The sequence below is a fragment of the Vidua chalybeata genome, chromosome 16 (genome assembly GCF_026979565.1).
Source record: "Vidua chalybeata isolate OUT-0048 chromosome 16, bVidCha1 merged haplotype, whole genome shotgun sequence".
Lineage (NCBI taxonomy): Eukaryota > Metazoa > Chordata > Aves > Passeriformes > Viduidae > Vidua > Vidua chalybeata.
This window is the reverse complement of record NC_071545.1, coordinates 11,671,699-11,692,736: the sequence shown is the minus strand read 5'-3', so window position 1 is coordinate 11,692,736 and position 21,038 is coordinate 11,671,699. Positions and strand designations below refer to the sequence as shown.

Sequence of the window (21,038 nt, the reverse complement as noted above, 5' to 3'; positions counted from 1 at the left end):
TTTTTTGCCTGCTGGTATATGCATCTGATTTTAAGGCTAATTTTTTTTTTTCAGTACTTCAGTAATTTCAGTACTTTTAAGTCTTCAAATATTATCCTGCCTTGATGATTCATGATCCTCCAAGGATAAGAGATGTGGTATGGGAGCTTGCAGATGATTTTGTGAGTTGAGCTAAATGCAGAAGTGACACCCAGGATGGTTTTAACAGCCAGCAGGTAAATATGTGTCCCCATCATGAGGCACCTGTGGAATCCATCGGGGAAGACTGAACTCCCTTCAGCATGTCCCTTTGCTGACTTCAAAAAGGAGGATGAAACTAGGCTTCATTTTGATGTTTCAATGTATTATGTTTGAGTAGAGACAGACCAAAGGTCTGTTGTTATTTGGACTGTGTAGAAGATAAATCAGGTGTGATCCTGGCATTATGGCTCTGTGATGCTCCTGAAGAGCAGTGATGGATGGTTGTCTTTGTCAAGAGGAACAAGAAAAATAAGGCTTCCCTTTTGCAATCCAAACAACTCCCAGTCTATGCATTAAGTGGAAGGCAAGGCTAGGAAGGAAGAAGTTACCTCGAGGGGTTCCCTCCAGATCTGACACACCAGGTAGGAGGAAATTCAATAGCGATACTTTGGTGAGTGGGTGTAGTGAGCACACAACTCCCAGGATGTGTTTTCAAAGGGTCTGTCTGAGGTTAATGCTGCACTAGATCTCCTCTTTTGTGCTAAATTAGGCTAATATTTAAACAATCTTCTTATTAATTTCTCTGATAATTCCAGAGTTTATCATCTACCAGTGATGTGTCGAAGTCTCTGTGTGTTTTATTCTTGGAGTTTCACTGGTGCAGGGGCTGGCAATGTTCCTGTGCCATCGTGTGTCTCAGCATAACCTCTGTGCATGTTGTTGAATTCTAGAGATGAACATAAGGGTTAAGGTCTCGGGAGGTCAAACAGAACAGGCAATCCTCTGTTCCCCCTTCTCTGATCCTCAGTTCCTTTCTCAAGCCATTTGTAGTGATGTTGCCTTCTCCTGTTGAGATCTTGGATGATGCTGCTTTGTTTGGACTGCTGGTTTTCTAGGCTGTCTCATTTTGCTGTCTCTTCAGTATTTCCCATCTCTTCAGGACCTGTTTGCTTCTCCATCTTCTTTCCCCACCAGGTACCACAGGTTTCCACAAAGCAGCTGCATTGCTCCAGCATCTGAGAGTAATTTAAATGGAACTGCACTGAACAGTGATGCTGCCAGCACTCATTTTGATCCCTGCATCCAGGGACATTTTGTTATTTTCATGGTGTTCTCATCATGACTCAAATCTAAAATAAGCAGTTGTAGGGCAGGAGGGGATGCCTTGCTCCACTGCACTGCTTGGGGTAGAAGATAATGCCTTCAAAGTCCAAGTGTAGGACTATCATGTTTTCTTCTCTTAAGGTACCACGTTGGCTTCCAAAGTTAGGTAATTTCTAAGGGCTTCTAATATTTTTTTTGTGAACAGCTTTAAATAGAAGTTATTAGACACTGTTGTTCAAACTTAATTGACTGTTCTCCTTACTGAATTACAGCACAGCAAAGAGTGACGGCACTGTAGGACAGAGAAACATCTTATAGATTTAAGAAAAAAACCAAACTAGATTTAACATTTCATTAGAACGCAGGACCTTTAGCAGCCCAGGTATCAGGTTGCCTTCTGGGAGATCAGGGGGGAGAGATGTCTCACTTCCCAGATTGCTGCAGTTAAACCTCGTGTGCTTCAGGCATCGTTGGAGCACGTGCCCTTGCGTTGTGCACAGGGGTGGGTTCCTGTCCCCCCCAAGCAAAGGCAAAATGTAATTGCAACATGGGCAGTTTCTTTCATGTTCAATCTCACAGGTGCCTGTGGCAGCAGTGAATAAGAGACAGTGGTCAGGGTTTCAGCCTGTGCTGAACAGCCCCAGTGCAGGCTGTGGTTGCAGGACAGCCCTTGCTGGGGTTGGCAGTACAAGTTACCATCATCCTGAGCCATCCCCAGCAGCAAGGGAGGGCAGCACAGGATCCTTTTCACAGCCTTGGAGGGAGAGGTCTTTTCTGTGCCTGGGCAGAGGGTCTCAGTTCTGTCTGCACAAGGAAGTGGTGTAAAACCCTTTGTGTTTTTAACAAGAGCAGCAGGCAATGTTGATGTTCTAGAGTGTAGTTATGTGGAAGGGAAACAGTTAAATATAATTTCATAGAGTCACTGAATGGTTTGGGTTGGAAGGGACCTTTACAGACCATCTAGTTCCACACCCCTGCCGTGGGCAGGGACACCTTCCACTAGATCAGGTTCTTCCAAGCCTCATCCAGTCTGGCCTTGGACACTTCAGGGCTGGAGCAACCACAGCTTCTCTGGGCAGCCTGTGCCAGGGGCTCACCACTCTCACAGGGAACAATGTTATTGTTATATTTAATCTATTGATACTGGAGAAAACAACATAATCAGAAAATGGATGTAGAAGTTTTTGACCTGCACAGTTACCTAGAATTGGTTTTTAGGCCAAGTGAAGTTGCCTGGAAGCCTTTGCAGGATTAAATTAGGCATATACTGGTTTTGACTTTTGATATTTAGAACAAAACTTCTGGAAGCAGCTAAACCTTCCTATCACATCCAAAAGGCTGGTGATGTTTTGACACTTAATGCCTTGTAGCACCTTGTGAGGCCTCACTGAAGTGTGGAGGAGCAGCCTGGGGAGACTGTGTGACCAGGTCCCACTGGGAAAAGGCTTCCTTTTCAAAGAGCTTGCAGAGATGTCTGCTGTGTCTCCATCCTGCTGAGAGGCTGAAGGAAATACAGCAGGGTGAACATCTCTGCAAAAAACAGGATTGAGCCGTATTAATGCCAACTGTTGGCAGTGCCAGCAACATTCGCTTTTGCCGTGTGCTGGATCCATCTCTCCTTCATCCTGTTCCTTTGTCTGACCATCACAAAACAATTTGGTTTCTTTAGCTTGGTTTTGGAGCTACAGCAAGAGCTTACTACAGCTCTTTGGAGTAATTTTCACCTCCATTCCAGCCAACTAGATTAGATTGCAGATAATGCTAGGAGTGAATAAGAGCTCTGGCTCCAAGGGAGCTCCAAGGGAGCTGGAACGTAATTACAGTAGATGAAGGGTACTCTCCACAGCTCTTCCAAGAGTGCTGAGATTAGACTGTAATCATTGTTTGTAAGCAGACAGGAATGAGGGGTAATCAGCCAGGCAGCCCTTGCACGTTATTCCAGGAATTAATATTAGCTTCCCGAAGTAGCTCATCAATTCACACTTACATGAAACCACAGAAATCAACAGGTCTTGGCTTCCACCTTGGGAGCTGCTGAATGGGCTGGGTCCTGTGGGGCTCAGGTTTGGGGTTCTGTGGGTTAGGCAGAGTGGGCAGAGAGGCTGACATGGCTGTGCAAGAGGAAATTGTTGTTCCTGGGAAGGACTGTGTGTCTCAGCTCCATGGGGAGAGAGGCTGCAAAGAGATTGGGTAACGCAATCTCTTTGGAGAGATTGCAATCTCTACGGACCAGGAGAGCTCGGGAGCTGCAGCCTGGTGCTACTGCCCATGGAGAGGCAGCCAGGTTCACTGTGCTGAGGAGGGGAAGGTGTTGCTTTTTTCTTCAGTAATCTCCTTTAGCCTGCAGAGCTCTGGTGGGAGCGACAGCACTGGGAAGGAGTGAGGAAGTTGTGGTTTGAGGAAAATCTTTACAAGTGTGCTTGGTGCTGCTTGAATCTGGCCCTAATTATGAAGCCTGTGGGTCCCAGTGAGCACGGTGAGAACATCATGTACAGACACAAAGTTAACACTAGCCAGCAGAAGTCTTGACATTCCTCTGATGTGAAATGAGAAGAGAAGGAAAAAAAGAGCTTGCAAATCCAGGCAGAAATCATTAGGAGAGTGAGTCCACAGACCATGAAGGGTCATTTGAGTTTCAAAAAACACCTGTACTGCTTTCACTAGAGCTTGCTACTGCAAGCCAGGTGGTAGGACCATTTCAGCATGCTCTGCTTCCCTCCCTTCAGCAGGTCTCACTGCCAAGCACTTTGCTTCCATCAGTTTTGGAATAAATCACCAACCAACCAAATGATTATCTCTTGCAGTGTTTTACATACATTAGTTATGTGCTTGGGCTTTTTAATGATGCTTCTGCTCTGACAGCTCACTAAATATGACACAGCTTTATGGGTGGCATTGCTAATACTTCAACAGCCAAAGGTTAGCTGCTATTATTAACCACATTAGTACAGGCTCTTGTAGGAAAAATAAGTGGAGATAGATGCTTTCTCCAGAAAGCTCACAGCCTAAAAGCCAAACCTGAAGGAGTATCGAAGGAAGGAACAGCCCATGAGCGAATGAACTGGTGGTGGCTGGCACAATGTCATGAGTTTGCACTTGTGGCTGTTGGTTCATTTGGTTTGTTAATTGGAATAGAGGTAGGTCGAAGGGCACAGCAGGAACCTGGCAGCCAGTGAGGGAAAGAGGGACAGAGCTGGAGCGTCACCTGCCCGTCCTGATCCACTGCCAGGGCTCTGGAGCTCTCTCTGCAGGAGGACGTCTGGAAAAACTTGCAGGAAGAATGTCTTCATGTCTGCATGGATTGCTCCCAAAATTCTCTTCCAGGTTCCTTTTTAGCATGGGGAAAAGCATGGGTGGGCACCTGGGTAAAACTGTCTGGGCTTCAAAGCTGCAAATCTTCCTTGGCAGAGCAAGGTGTGTGTGTGTGGCTGCCGAGGAGCACCTGCTTCAGGGAAGGGCCATGCAATGGGAAGCTGGGATGGTGAAGAGAAGTGAGTGAGTTGGGCACATGGAAAGGTGGGTGAGGAGAGAGAAGAGCCTCTGCAAGAGGATCTTGATGTTGTTGGGTAAAATGAGCTATGCTGAGGATGCTCAGCCATGAATTCACGTGACGTGGGCAATAATTATGTAGCCCAGATCAGAGAGGAGGAGCTGTCTAAACTCATTTCTTTTTGCTGCATTTCTCATTTAGATATGTTTTTTAATCTAATGGATCTTTGCACAGTCGAGCTGGGGAATGAGAAAGACCCTGTTTGCTGTGGTGAAGCAGAGCAGAGAGGTGGGGTTTGCTGATGAATATCAGCTTCTAGAAATGAATTGTTTTTCTTGCTCCTGCTGCTGCTTTGCTGAGGGATGGGGGCTTAGATCTCATTTTAGAAATCTCACAGTGTGACTGTCGTGTTTCTTAGAAAGGACAATAGGGAGAATAAATCCGTGGCATGAAGGGGGATGATGTCTGTGGGTGACACTCTGGTTGTGCTTTTGTCCTGTGCTCATCAGCAGCCCCGTCACACTGAGATGTTCTGCCTTGGCTACCTGGAGATCAGTGTCAGTGCCTCCTCTGATGGACTATTAATACTTCCCAGAGCCCTAGAAGCCTATCTAATAAAAGCCGTGAGTGCCTTGGTGCCTTGCTGCATGACTGGAAGATTTATTGCTACAAGCAGCAGAAAAGCATCTGGGGAAGCAGAGGGATTGGTTGCTTAAAGAAATTTTAATATCACAGATCCCCACATTCCAGTTCATCTTTACCAAAGGAGTTATCAAGTTAGAAGGTCCAGTGGGAACAGAGAGAACACGTTATCAATGCTGTTATAGTGAAGGCTGTGCCAGCACTTTTCATGAAAACCTTCTGTTTTCAAATGGCTATAAATAGTTGGTTAAATGCACATAAATAGATCCTACCTGGGGGTAAATATGTGACTTTGAAGTGAGCAGACGGCTGCTTCTCACTTTTAACCTACATAAAATGAGGGACAGCAGTGTTGCCAAATATGAGTGTTGAAAATTGTAAATGCAATGTTAAAAAAAAACAATATGCTTTGAGATAATTTTATTTGCCATCTGGTTTTGAGCTGTCAGTTATACTTGCATCATGTTTTCTCTGCAACTGCGAAGTTTCTTTATTTTGAAACAAAAACAAAGATTGCCATCTAGTACCTTGACTTCAGGATATCGAAATTGAAGAAAAGTTTTTAATCAAACAAGTCTTGCAAAGCTTTTCAGAAAGGGAAGAATGCTGGCAATGGTAGGGCATTTAGGGAAGTTTATTAATCTCTTTTAGTTTTGTGTAAAAGCAGATTAACCAAACAGACATAATGAATGCATCAGACATCTCCATGCATTCACAATGAGTGTTTGCAGGTAGGCATTTGGAAATTAGAAAGCATTAAGTTAAAACACGTATTTTCTCTCTATGTTTGTATCCTAAAGAATTAACTTTCCACACCCTTATAGGCATTTGCTACACTCTTACAGCCACATGTAGCCTAAATAATCTGTGTGTTTGTGATTAAAGCTTTTTTAATATTTATATTCCTTGGGGTTTTAATATTTGATATTCTTGTCTCTGTCTTGTTTTTATGGAAAAAAATAAAAAAAAAAAGGCAAACAGAAGCTGACATGTACAAGACTGCTGCCATTGTGAACTGGCATAAAGACCAAAGCTCTTTTTTTCTTTTTCTTTTTTTTTTTTTTGCTTCAGCTTGTGGATGTGCAGTGGATGGTGGATGTATGGGTATGGAAGTAGGTTTGTGCAGATTTTGGAGATGTGAAGCAGCTGTATGAACCATTTTAAGTTGGAGTAAAATGGTTACCTTGCTGTATAAAAATGTCTGGAGTGCAGGTCACGTTCCCCATAGATAGGTGTGGCACCTGGGGACATGTTTTAGTGGTGGGCTTGGCAGTGCTGGCTTAATGGTTGGGCTCAAATGATCCTGAAGGTCTTTTCTAACCAAAATGATTTTGTGATTCTGTGGCTGAAGTGAGGTCTCACCACAGAAGGAGGAGAGGTGTTTCAAGCTAAACCTCTTTGAAATTGTTTCCCAAATAAGACAGGAGTTATTGTTCTTGAATGGCAGCAGAGCATCACTGTGCAGACTGAAGGCAGACGGGAGAAAATTGTCATTTTTCATTGGGCTGAGTTATCCTGCTCCTCTGGATTTATTTAAAGTAACCTTGGTCAAGAGGCATTTTGGGGCGAGTTGAAGGCATTCAGCTGGGCTGGGCTGGCACAAGGACAGCACAGCTGGCACAAGGACAGCATCCACCTCCCAGCCTTCCATGGTGGGGACCCGAGCGTGCTCAGCCGTGGCAGGCAGCGATTTTGGAGGGACTTGCCAGCCATGGGGGCTTAACTGTATTGTGCAAGGAGGCAAGTGCAACCAGGGCACTGCTTTGGCAGGCTGCAGGTGTGCTGTGCCCTGCAATGGGTGTCTTTTCCCCCCACCCCAGCAGAGGCAGATCCCTCTGCCAGGCAGCCGGAGCCCAGGCAGCCGATCTGTATGTGGAGCTCGTGCCCACGCAGTGACTGCTCTGGGTTATTCATCTCCTGTAGCAGGCTCTGCTGCCTCCTCCCACCCCAAGCTAATCGCTTTGCAAAGCTTCCAAGGTACACCAACTTTGTGTGGCAGCTAACAAGCTTAGCTGATGAGTTCTGCCATCATCCTTCTCCAGAGCTAATCAGCTTACCAGTGCTCCAGAGCTAATGGGCCTGTGGGTCACAGCAGCACACTGAACTGCTCATACACACATTTCCCACATCCATCTTTAATTGCATGGCTGCTGCTTTAATGGAGTTTCCTCCTGCATATGCTTCGCCTTTTTTTCCTGTGGTTATCACTTGTTATTTTGCAGCCAGTTCTTTTTTTCCCTCAGATGCACAGTTCATTAAAGACTATTTTCATGCTATGGTTGAGATTTCAAATATCAGCTGCTTCCCAGTCATCCCACCCAGACTGGGTGGTGGCCAAAATTTATTTACAAATGGAAAATTACACTTGGGATAGCACATCTCATGAGCACTGTGTGCTTTTTACCAGTGCATCTCTGAAAAAAAAAAAAGTTCCAGCAGAGAAAATAATTGAGTGATGTCAGCTCTTGAAAGTCAGGATTTCAGAGAGTTGAGAGTAGAAGGGCTGAGAGCTGCTGCAGTGGAGGTTCTGCAGCCGAAGAGCGACGCTGCCAGCTTGTAGCCCCGTCATCTTCAAGTGCAGCAGCTGAGAGCTGCACCTGCGCCTGCATCCCTCCCCTAATTTGAAGTGGCTTCACAATCATTTTGCTAGAAAAGGTATTTTATCCTTTTCACTCACTACGTGAAAGCAAGTGGAGAAAAGCAACTGACAAAGAAATGCTGATGGTAACGTATAAAAAATGCCGACTCTGCATTTGGCGAGCAACCCAATGATAAAAAGAATTTTTTCCCCCCTTGTATTTTTCAGCTTTTATAATGGCAGGGGATGGGAGCAGGTAAGGCATCTGCCTGAAACTTTGTGTGAAGTTGCAGCGTGTCTGTGGCTTGGCAGTGTCCCAGGCTGGGCCATGATGGGAAGGGTTTGATGCTGGAGTTGGACAGTGAGCACAGTTGCACGTTCCCAGCTGTGCTCCATCCCCATGTGCAGCAGCACTTCGTGCTTGGCAGGGAGGACAGGACACCCATCCTGGTCCTCACCTGCCCCTAAAGCAGAGCAGGGGCAGAGCAGGCAGGACCTTTTCCAGGAAGAGTCATTCAGAAGGGTTTTGCCATCTGAGCTCCCAGCTGTGAGCACGCCGTGTCTTAGGAAAATGTAATTAAATGCTGCTCAGTGACTGCATTGTTAATAACATGATTAAAAGGAGGTTCCTCTTGACCATATCCCGTTCTTGAAAGCAAAATGGAAATGGCAGAAATACCATTTAGAAAGTGGGATGTTGTTGTCTGTTCTAATTTTCATTAAATTCTGTGCTTCTGCTCCCCTACAACCATGGTTGCACAGGTTAATTAACATATGTTGTATGAAAATTAAAGTCCTTACACTGTATTTTTTTCAGCTGAGTTCTCTCCTGCTCTTCTGAACAAAGAGCAGTGCTTATTCTTCCCTTTTTATAATCTTGGTATTTTACAGACCTCTTTTATGAGCCTCTTGTTTTTTGTCCCTTCATATAGTTTTCCCAGAATTTCTGAGGGATTTATAAAAACCTCTTTCTTTGCTTTGCTAGTGCTTGTCAGTACTCTCCTGGGCATATCTTAAAGAAAGTGCACAATGTTTCAGATAAGAATAAGCCAGCAATTAAAAAGTTGCATGACTGTATAATCCAGACTGTTCCCTATTTTCTGTTCATTACTGTCCAGTACTTTATCAGAGTTTTGCTAACTCTTGGAAAAAGCACTACCAAAACAGAGGCCTGGTTGTCCTCTGCCCTGAGCCACATCAAATTATTTCTCTTCCCATATTATACTACCACGGAGGATTTGCACATGTTTTTAATAATTTTTCCTTGCTCATTTTGCTGGTGTGGGATCATGATTTGCCAGTCCAAATTGGTAAACTCCTTCCCAAGCCTTTATTTCAAAACAAGGTTTGACAAGAGCCCAGTGTTTTGCCTTATCTGAGAATTCTTTGGTTTCCAGGCAAATTCCACACACGTAGGAAGGAGTCCTTCATGATACCTGACAAAGTTAATTGGGGGAAAAAAAGCACTTTGGGACACTTTTAGTCAATTCAGATGGAGTTTCTGTGGAAACTCAGTGAATATGTTCGAGGAGGGGAGAGACAAAGCCATGTTGCCCTTAGGACATTGTCCCAGACCATGGAACCCGGAGTCTGATGTTTCTTTTCTCTCAAAAATCTGACCTAGCTTTGGAATGTGCCAGAACTGGGGTATCCCAGCTGGGAATATTGGGAACAGCTGTTCCTCCTGCTTGCTCTGGTATCTGGAAATCCAGATTTCTTCTGAGTGGAGACTGAGAGAGGGGTCCTGACCACCCTGTTGGAGGAGATACAAAGGGCTTGCTTTCCTTTTGTCCTATGCGTAATAACCATTGTGTAAACCACATCATTTTTATATAAAAACAAATACAAATTCGTATAAAACGCCTCACTGAGAGGAGCAAAAGTTGATCAGCTCTTCAGAAGGGTTTAGTTCAGAGGCAGGTGAGCCTGGCTGCCAAAGGGGGACAGAGTCTGTCGTGCACAGAGATAGCGAGGAGGAAGTGGGCTGGCTTGCAGCCACAGCAACAGATTGCTCCTCTTTTGCAGACTGAAGTCATGTCTGAAATAAATACAGGCACTCACTGCCGCGCATCCTGCACGGAGCAGTGGAGGAGCTGAGCAGAAATGAGAGGTTTTGGCTGGAAATTTCTGGTACTGTCGTGTAGAGGTGGATTTAAAGTTCTGGGACAAATATTCTCCTTCCATTAGAGCATCATTAGTGATTACAGCCATTCATGTGGCTTTGGTGTAATCGTACAACACCATAAGTGAGCACGTTTTAATAAATCCCATCCCTTAGTTGGGATCCTTCTGGATTTACAGTACATCCATTTACTCATATTTTGTGTCTTGCCATACCTGAACACATGTCAGATGTTCACAGGTGGTGAAAAAGAACGAAGCCCAGTTTGTGTTCTGGCCGTGTGCTTTTCTCTCTGGTTCAACCCTGAGCTCTTTGCTTAGGGTTTGTCAGCTCCCCCATCAAAGGTTCCATCTCCCAGGCCTGGTAGCCACTGATTGCTGGTGAGGAGCACGCCTGGAGATGTTTACCAGGCTCGACGTGGAGGGTCCCTGGGGCTGATGTTCCTTTATCTAAAAAGCCAGCAGTGAAAGGCAGTGGTGCCTCGCATAGTGTGTGAGTGTAATTAAGAAGATCAACTGTGCCAGTTTTCTGACTCCCCTCTGCTCGTGTGAGGAACAATAGCGCTAAATGATGATTGTAATTCATTACAAATGCACCCTAATTAAATTACCCATCAGTGGCTGCAAGATTAATGATACCAACCCGAGTTAAAACATGATTAAAGTTAGGCTTGTCACATTTTTCAGTTATCACATGGAAATTCACAGGAGGAAGGGATGGGGCAGAGTGCAAGGTGTGATTGGATGATGCTGTGCAACACAGCTGGAGCAGCAGTCAAAGGCTGTGGCTAATGGTGCTCCTTTGGACTTTGCTGGGGACAAACCCTCTGGAAGCTTTTCTCAGGTCTGTCAGGAGGGCTGTGGGGCTGTACCTTTGTCAGGGAATGTTGTTAAATCTCTTTGTGGGATGAGCAGGAGGGTCCTGTAGGGAGTCTTGGCACAGCAAGGAGATGAGCCTGGATCTCCCAAACTTAGGCTTAACTCTCTGAGTTTAGCTTGCTAAGTTGTCTTGCTTTTCTTCCTTTTCAGTTTTGTATTTCTGCATGCTGAATATCATCCAGTCTTTTTTGAAAATACCTGTAAAAGTAGCAGGGAAGCACCATGGTTGACTTGAGGGATAGTATCAAATACATCAGAGCATTAGCATTTCTCCCTTTCCTTAGGGAATTTTACATTGCAAATGGTTCTCAACAGCAAATATTTACAAGGGGAAGACAACAACACAACTTTGCCAAAAGTGCAAAATTCAGGACATTTTATAAAAAGGGACCAAACAAGGCACCTGATCATGCAGCACTGGGAATTTTGCTGTCTCTGTACTGCTGGAGAAGCCTCTGGAGGTGTTCCCAGGCTCAAGAGAGGGGGACGACCAGTGTATGGGATGTGTTTAGGTGGATGAGAAGGGAAAAAAAAAATATGTCTTGGCATAAGAACTGACTCTCTCAACACCCTAGCACAGATTGGCTATACTTGGCATTGGTTCTGTCATTAGCTGGTAAATAAGCAAGGAGGAGTATTTTCAAAGTAATTCCATTTTCCTGTATTATACATCCTGTCCTTAAATGCCTTTGCTGATTGGATTGATGGTGCCAGTCCAGAAATGGACATTGTTTACCAGTCAGGGCTGGACTCTTAATAGATCTTCTCAAACTCCTTGAAGAAGCAGCTCTTGGATGCTCTAAGCAGAAATAAATTGAGCAGTGTGGTTGATGTTGTACACAACTGCTTAGGGCTGGAGCAGCAGAAACACGTGGAGTTCCCGGAAATGAGGAAAAGAAATGGGACTTGAATGAGAAAGTTGCATGTGTCAGAGAGGAGACAGCTTTGTTTTTGCATGTTGCCCTGTTGATTTGTTCCCTTTGCTGGATGCTGGGACAGCCTGGGGCTTGTGAAACACAGGAGGATGCAGGAAGGGGTGCTGGAACAGCAGGTGCTGTGGGTGAGGCAGCCTATCCTCTGCCATCCCATGGACTCTGCAGCACTGTCGTGGCAGGCAGATGGCACTTACCAGCTGTGCAAGCCTAATTAATTCACATCAAAGTTACTGGAAGACATTTCTCTGGGGAATGGATGGTTACCAAGAGGTTCAAACCCTGCTTGGAGATATTAATATTGAATGTCGTCATCTCCGGGTTTGGATGACCTTGCTTCTGTTGATAAAATGAGGCATTTTCCATTTTTTTTGCATGTTCTTTTCAGCAGTGCTGTTGCTCATAATATTGAAATTATTTCCCTTGAGCAGGATAGGGATGAATAACTTCAAAGACTTTTCCTCCATAAAATCATCTGCAAAAGCCATCTCTCGGTACACCAGATTTGTAAGTGCAAGTTTTACAGGCAGAGGTAGATTTTTATCTTTAATGTAAAGGAGGTGAGGCCCTGGCACAGGGTGCCCAGAGAAGCTGTGGCTGCCCCATTCCTGTAAGTGTCCAAGGCTAGGTTGGATGGGGCTTGGAGCAACCTGGGATAGTGGAAGGTGTTTCTGCCATGGCAGGGGGATTGAAACTAAATGGTCTTTAAGGACCTGTACCGTGGGCATCAGTGGATCCCAGTGGGAGCAGACTGGGGATTGCTGTTCTCCAGATTTCCAGACCTTGCACACATTAGTGCAGGGATGGCAGCCAGATGTTGGAGCAATGGGTGCCTCTGTCACAGACCCAACTCTATGAGTTCTAGGAAGGTGGGGGCATCACCTGGAGCTCTTGGCATCCTGGCCACATCTCATCTTCTGTTGGAGAATTCAGAGCTGCTTCCACAGCCCATCAGCATGTGAATAAATACCTGTCAAAGGAGAGCTGCCAGATGGCTCAGCCATCAGAGAGGCCTCCCCCACAAATTTTGGGTAATGCAGCAGATTTAGCAGCTAATATCAGAGTTTTGTGGCCTACTTCTTTCTCTCTGGAGGGTTTTCTGACCTGGCTATGTAGCCTTGAAGCTACATATTGCTCTGCTTGTTATTGCCTTACAAAGCTAAATGGGTTTTTTATCTTTTCATTTTTTCCCCCAAGTGTTTGGACTTGTTTTTATTTAGGACACAACCCCTTTTGTCTTTCTGGTTTTGCCTTTCCCAGCCATCTCCTACAGACAAGGTTATTGAGATTCAGAGAAATAGCTGACTCACATGGGCAGATGTTGAGATTTTCCTTTGTAACTGAGCCTGTGAAAGGGGAATTTTCCTTTAGGCATTGTGCAGAGAGAGCTCTGCTGGCTCTGACAGGTGCCAGGGAGTGGTGGTGGGACAGAGATGTCCTTTAACTGAGGAGATGGGGTGAAACTGGGGAGTTTCAATGGTGCATGGGATCAGTGGTTTAGATCCAGCCCGTGCAGGTAGAGATGAGAAGCCATTACATGCTGCCCCCTTGAGCAGTGACCTATGTGAAATGAGTTTGGGTTTAGTCCAGTTCTCTGCAGATAAGCTGTTTGCAGAAAGCAATCAACGTATCTGGCATGGACAGGCACCCCAGCCAGCCACCTCAGCATGAGCCAAGGATGCAGAGGTGTCCTGGAGGCCAAGATGTAATTACACAAAGTCTGGCTTAGGGCTTTTGCTGTAATCTGCTACCTTGGTGCATCTTGCACCTTCTCCCTGAGGGATGTCCACCTTATCAGCTCCCAGATTTTTCACTGGTGCTTTGATGCACCCACAAATTAGAAGGGGCAAAAGCTGGAGGGTTTTGAGTCCATGGTGTCATGCTGAGCTTGCCTTTGTGGTGAAATGAAGTGAATGTTGACAGGGATTGTCTCTTGAGGTCACATCCCCTTACTGCCCCAGGGCTGCCTCCTTGTACCCCACCAGAATGGCTCTGGGCCCAGCTGAGACCTTTTTCAAGGGCAGAAGAAGCTGAGGCAGGGCAGAAGGTCCATGGCCTGGAGCTCTCTCCTTGACCTCTGCTCAGCCAGGCCTCCACACCCTCATGAAGGGGTTACTGCTTCTGTCAAACACGGCAGCCATGAGAGCAGAAAAGTCTGGTGGCCTCCAAGAGCCGAAAAATACCTTGTGAGGATCGAGTCTCTGCAGCATGGAGATGTTTCTTTTAGAAGAAATATCTCTCTGATTCAAAAGATGCATATTCCAGGCTTATCAGTGATCTGAGGTAGCAGCAGCACATGGCACTGCCTTGCTGTTTCCAGAGACAGATCCCTCCAGGACAGAGCTAGAGAGCAGAGCTGGAGGAACTGAGGAGCAGATGAGTGTGTGGATGCTGCTCCCTCCCCTCTGTCCATGCCTGTAGTCCTGCCAGCTCCTGGGCAGTGTCCTGGTTCCGTAGCCTGTGATCAGTGGTCAGCAGATGGGCCCCAAGTTCAGCCTGATTAGTCCTGTTCAATCAACAAGGCCAAGGCAAAGTTGCTCCCTGTCTCATCCCATATGGTGGCTCCTGCTGTCACTGTTCTTGTGGGAAAAGCTCTGAGCAGCCTCCTGGTCTCGAGTCCAGCTCCTGTTTTCCCCCAACCAAATAGGAGAGAGCTCTGGAAACACCAGTGTTGCTGTCAAGCATGGTTGCACCCGAGCGGTGACGTTTGACTCACAGCGCTACTGATAGCTGGGAGCTGGCACTGCTTCGTCCCAGTGGATGCTCCCCTGTCACTTGGCAGGGACAGGCCCCCAGTGGGAACTGCTCCAACACCCTGCAGATGTCCAGGGCCCATGCCCTGCCTCAAATCTGTGAGCATAAAGGTGAAACAGATTGATGAAAATTAATTCGGAACAGATTCCTGAGCTGTCATTCACTGGCTGAGGAAGGAATGGAGAGACTAAACTGAGGCAATTTGGGTAACTCCAACTTATTCTTCGTGGGTTCTGTTGGAAACTGTCACTTGGAGTTAATCCCTCCTATGGATTCTTAAATGTTTTTCAACCACAGCAATGCACTGAGGAGCTTGCTTTTGTAAAATTGTAGGTGTAGGGTGCCAACAACACAACTGGCTCTCAGGGAAGTTCAGAAGAGTGCCTGGGGTTGGTCTGTCTCTTCCTGTGGAGATGTGGGGAGAGGGAGTGCAAAATTGAAGGGCTCTAGATTCAGGATGTAATGACAGGCTGTGATCCAAATAGGTAATGCACACAAAGCTTCTAGACATTCATCCCTTTAACGTCTTTTATCCCGAGAATGTCCTAAACAACTTCCTGATATAGCCAACCGTCAGAGCTTGTGCCAACCTCATAATCTTCACCATTTCAGGGTTGTTCTCTCCAGTTCCCCATACTGGGTATCTCCTCATGTGTTCCTCTCCTCATCTCCTCATGTCCTGCTGTTCTGGCATGCTGAAATGGAGAAGATCTTGTGATGCACAAATGCTCCAATTAATCACCTATGGCAGTTTGTGTCTCTTATTAGTTTGGAAGTTCAGAGAAATGCCAAGGGGTTGGCACAATCTGTTGAGGTGAAGCATGTCTGAGTCGGCTGAAGAGGAGCTGGCTCAACCATAGCTGGTTTTGTTTGTCTTCACAGTTGTTACCACATGTTTTCTGTGATCACATAATTGAGATGTGAGTAGATCCAGTTTCAGGTTTTCCCCTCCTCTTATGATTCTGGGCTTATTAGCCCTGACAGTTATTTATTTGTCCTTAGTTGTAGGCTGAGGCAGCTTTATGGATAATGTGGGAAGCATGTCTTTTCTAATTAGACCACAGTCTGTTGTCTGTCTGCCTCATGGGCAGGACACAGCATGCTGTTTTGCTGAGTTTATAATAGCAGGGAGCCCTGGATGCAGAAGGTCATGTTGGGCTTTTTTTCACAAAGGTTTTAGAGCAGCAGCTTAAAACATCAGTGTTCCTGAGACTAAGCAGGAAACAAAACCTATGGAATATATTCTCCTCTCACTTCCCACAGTGAACTGTTTAAATTACATTGGGGCCTGATGAGGTACAATAGGAGCTGAGAGCAGCACGCCATGCCCAGCCAGACCACAAGCTGGGTTTGCAGGAACTTTTTCCAACTTATTTCCTGTGTCTCCTTGCAAGGTGCAAGCACACATGTTGCATCCCAACTCTGGCAGGAGTTATTCTCAGAAGTATTGCAGCAACTAATGAGGAACATTGGCTTCATGGAAGCTCACACCTTTTCTTTTCCCAGCATGATCACCTGTAGAATGTGTATTATGTCACCATTATGAGACCGGTAGCTTTATATAGTGTCCTATCTTGTATAAAAAGTCAAAGCTGCTGTGTCTTGCTCTTTGAATTCAGTGGCCCATAGCAGGGGGGTTGGAACTAGATGATCTTTAAGGTTCCTTCCAACCCAAACCATTCTGGGACTCTGAATAATTTTCTTGCATCTTTCTTGACAGCAGCAGACAAAGTTGTACGGAGCAGCTCCTGGCTCTTTGTGGGCAGTGAGGGAGTGAAGTTTGTTCTGATGCCAGGAGAGAAGCTGGGATGGAGGGACAGCTGTCAGGAGCATATCACCAGTCTTCCTGCTCCAAGTCTGACTGAGGACAGAATGCTCAGCAGAGCACTCATCCACACATTTTTCATTTGCCCCTGATTTCAGCAAAGGGGACGGTAACAAGTTGTGTTCATTACCAAACCTTGCAATTCAAGAAAACTCTTAAAATAGCAACTTTCCTTATTCTTCAGCTGCTGGCTCACTGCCCAGGGAAAATAGTGGGTTGAGAATGAGGCAACAACTTTTCTTTTTCCAGTACTAGTGCTTTCAAACTATATATCTGTTTAGGAACATTAATCATTGTAACTACAGGGTAAAAATCTTCTGCCTGTCTTTAATCTTACCTGTGCAATGAGATGGCAACACTGAGCTCTTGCTTTCTGTGGATGATTAAGAAGGGCCAAGCTTCAAATGGTTGACTATATCTCTTTCTCAATTTGCTTTTCTGTCAGCTTAAATTAGAGATGGTCTTAGCAATTCTGTTGCAAACTCTCCTTGTCCTGTGATCTTCTCTGCTGTTGCAAACTATACAGGGTTGTTCTGGGTTTGCCCTGCTTTGGAAAACCTGCAGAAGAGGTTTGCAGTAAAAAACACCCTTGTCTGAGACAACCATGGACACAGTGTGCAGTCAAGAGATGTTGCATTGCCTAAGGGTCTGCCCTGCGGAAGAGATACAGAACTGCTCGTAGGTCTTGATTTCTTGTGGCACTTTTATGAGATTAAGAGTAGTTCTTGACAAATATTGATGTATTTGCAGTGTAATTACAAAGCTTGGTTGGTATTTATATCTGCTCTCCAGCCTGTGCTAGCGTTGGTAGATGATGTTAAAGAGGTGCTGCATGATTAGTAGCATTAAGTGATACTTCAAAGTGTTTTCCAGACAATAACTAACTAATCCAGCCTGTGAGGGGGAAGAGATCCCAAGGTATTAATTGTAGCATTTCATGCTTGTAAATCCCTACAGAATCTCTGAAAGGCAAAAGAAATTCCATACATGTGATAAATAAATGGTATAAAATGGTACAAGGTGACGGCCAACCTTGCCACATGGCTTGGATGCCTCTTGCATGCGTTGCCTCCTGTGAGGCAGATGTTCTCATTAGAGGAGAGGGCTGTGGGCATGCAGGGGTGGAGGTTCCTGCTGTGCAGGAGGCAGCTCCTGGGCCGTTCTTTGGCCAGACAGTGGAAGGGCACGGCGCTCACTGCATCACCTGGGGCACTGAGCAGCACCTGGTCCTGACTTCACAGTGAGGGTTACATGGATGGCTGGGCAAGCACAAACGCTTCTGACTCATGCAGTGACTTGCTCCTGCAGGAACATTCACACAGACTGGATACCTGGGAGATTAAATCCTTGGGCATGGGTTGTGTTTGTGTTGTTCCTTGGTGCAGCTGGGGACATGCCCAAACTCCTAGTGAAGGGACAGTAGGGCTGAGCAGGATGTGTTGTCTACATTAAACTCTGACTGTTCCTTAAGTCCATTTCTGCAGTATTTGCTTCTATATCCCTTCCCTTTGAGAGCTACTGTGGGTGAGAGTTTCTGAGGAGCAGGAGTAGGTGTCAGCCCTTATGGTAGCATGGCTGCTCTGTATCTCACTGTCTTTTGCTAGACCTTCCTTTGGTTTTCCTTTCTTGCTCTGTTGTCAGCAAAAGAATTAAACACAGCAGGCTAGTGTCCTTTATTGCTGGCTCCAACCTGCAGGTGCTGTAGAGAAACACCACAAGCACTCTGTCCCTCTCCCATCTCCTCCTCCAAAAGCTTTCAGCTGTCAGTAAGCTTGGGATAAAACCCCAAGCGTAAGTGACAGCCGCCAAGCCAGTGCAAAAAGTCAGAGGTGGGGAAGTAAACCCACTGATTAAAGAAAATGGATTTCAGAGCAGTGGAGAGGAAGGCAGAGTGTGCACAAAGAGGAGGAAGAGAACTGAAAGCCCATGTCAGGAGCTGGGCAGAATAGCCAGGGTGAATAAACAACCAGCCGGCGTGTTCCACCAGCATGGCTGATTTGTTCCTCTCTTCCAAACGGTTTAGCTGAGACCCGCAATTTGAAAATAAACTTTCCTTTTGTTTTTTAAACAGTTCAGTGCCTAGGAGAGCATGAAACAGCTCGAGTTTCAAATCAAAATGAGATTGTGGTGGTTGTGTTGTCATTGTACCTGTTCCACTGCTCTGGTCTTTGGGAGGAGGAGGCATCTTTGGGGAGCGGGCCCAGCCAGGCTCGTTGCCATGGCAAAGTCTCTGCTGATGCCTGCTCTCTGCCTGTAATTGCTATTCAGCAGCTGTTTCCAGTGGTTGTCTGGAGGAACTTGCACAAGTTATGGACGTTAAAATCTGTCCCTGTATGTTGGCCTTTGCTGGAACTGAGCTTTGACAAGAGAGGTGCATTAGCTTCCAAATTCACAAGTAATTAGGTTGGTGTGAGTGTACTTTGCTTAAAGTTAAGATTTTGGGGCTGGGAAAGGAGAGTGGAGAGGGGGGAAAGTGGCAACTTTAAAATCAATATTGCAAATGCAATGCAGAAGAGTGTAATTAGCATGTTTTGCAGGGCCTATTAATTCCTCTGAAATGCTGTTTATTAGGCAGAAGAACTTTGGGAGCCCATCAGTGGATTAAACAGGTTCTGTAATGAAATGTAAATGGTGTAATTGGGCTTGTTCTGAAAGTATTTATTCTTCACCTGTGACCCGCTTGATTGCGGTTTGACAACACGAAGGAGTGTGCATCTCTTCGTTAATGACAGCTAATTCCCTGGAGCTAATGGAGTGGGAGCCCAGGCGCCAGGAGCGGGGGTCATACCTGGAGCTCCCCACTGATTGGCACCAATCCGAGCACAATGTAACTTTAATTACAGTAATTCCAAATCTAAAGCAAGCATTTAGCTGCTGGAGAGAGGCTCTTAATTTTGCAAATAGGTGCGGTATAATGGGGTGACCTTTTATTAGGCAAATATTGGGATGGGTGGGAATGCTGTCCTCCCAGTTACAGGTAACAGGTTGTTGGCTCCCATTAGCTCAGTGAAAATCACAGAGATGAGTTCTCCCTGCCAGGTTAACCACACGGATTTCTTTCAACAAGCAACATTGTGGAACCTGGGGGAAATGTGGTGCTCTGTGTTATTTAAATGCAGTCTTTCCATCAAGACATGAAAATCTTCTGCTGCTCTTCTGCCTTCTGTGTGTGTTTTTGTCAGAGTAGAGAACCAGGATTTCTGTTGTTGTTTTCCCTTTTTTACAAACCCTATTTACCCAAACTGTGCAGTGCTAAATATCTCCAGGCACACAGGAAAGGTCATGCAGCTCTCTTGGAGAGCTAAACACTCAGTTTTGCCTGGCATTATGGTATCCTCAATTAAGTGCTACCATCGGCGCTGTTCTGCTCCCTCTTCTGTAGGGTTGAGAGGTGTATGCCCAGCCACAGCTTCCCTTCTCTCATGCTGGAGAAGGCCTTTCAATGCAGAAACTGGCTGTTTTGTGGGAGCAGAGGGTGCTGTGCTGCTAGAGAGTACCAGGGGGGCTAGCAATGCCCCAGCTCTTCCCAAATCCAATAAGTCCTGCAGCCTCCAATTTTGCCTTCTGTTAGCTCAGTCTCTCTCTTAAGAAATGGACTTGTTAGAGTTGAAATAAACCCAGGCAGGAAGCTTTTATCCAGGAAATGTCCAAGTCTGTGTGCATGGATTTGGAGTAGGTCCCCAGGGGAGTGCTGTAGGCTGTTGTATATAATGTTTGGAGCAGAAGCAATACAATTTCTGCAAGCAATGCCTTTCTTTTCTATTTCATTATTCCTCCTCTGCCTCTTTCCATCTGCAAGCTGAGAGGCAGAGAGGTGGCAGTGACAGCATGGTCACAGATCTCTTTACATCATAGATCTTGGGCTTGTCCCCAGAGCCAGGACAGGCTGGAGAGGGCAGGGTGGGAGGCAGCTGTACGCAGGGTGAAGGACAGCACAGTCAGCAGACATTTGGCAACCTGAACAAATGAAGGAATGAGCATCACTGGGCAGGGGATTGGCAATGATGGGGTGTTGGTGCTCCTCTAGAGCCGCAGCCAGTTCGAAGCAGTTGCCTGAAACCAGCCCAGCAGTGATGAGAGCAGTGGCAAAGAGGAGGGAGCATCGTCACAAGGCCAGGCACGTGCTCCTTCCCAGCAGAAAGGCTTTCCATGCACCATTCCTAATGCCAGCAGAAGTAACACCTTCTCTGGATGAGCTCATGCTCCTGTTCGTGTACAGCAGCCTCTCTTTGTGCTGGATTTGTGCTTTGTGGAGAGTCAGTGCACTGGCACACACCCGGAGCAGAGGCAGAGCAGCCTCTGGCTCCAGCGTGGCTGCACTGAGCAGGTTCTCCTGGTGTCAAAAGCATCCCATTCCCCACAGCTTCTCATCTGGAAGATGCAGCTGTGATGGGAATCTTGCTGGGAAGTCATATAGGGGAGGACCAAGTTGACATTGCAAAGAGGAGACCTCCTTGGCAAAAAAAGCAATAACAATTCTGATAATTGTCAAGTCAAAAACCTTCAGGTTTACCTACCTCTATTTCCTAGCCT

The 21,038-nt window shown here is 46.0% G+C and overlaps 1 protein-coding gene and 1 long non-coding RNA gene across 6 annotated transcripts in view; one reads left to right on the top strand and one right to left on the bottom strand.

The window, feature by feature from the left end:
• The window catches only part of MAD1L1 (mitotic arrest deficient 1 like 1), a 352,882-nt gene that overhangs the window by 281,542 nt on the left and 50,302 nt on the right, over positions 1-21,038 (top strand). The gene's annotated exons all lie outside the window — the stretch shown is intronic.
• On the bottom strand, positions 15,182-17,678 carry LOC128796239 (uncharacterized). Its single transcript, XR_008433754.1, has 3 exons — positions 17,538-17,678; positions 16,843-17,063; positions 15,182-15,375 (listed from the first exon to the last, which is right to left on the bottom strand). It is a non-coding gene; the product is annotated as an uncharacterized LOC128796239 (long non-coding RNA).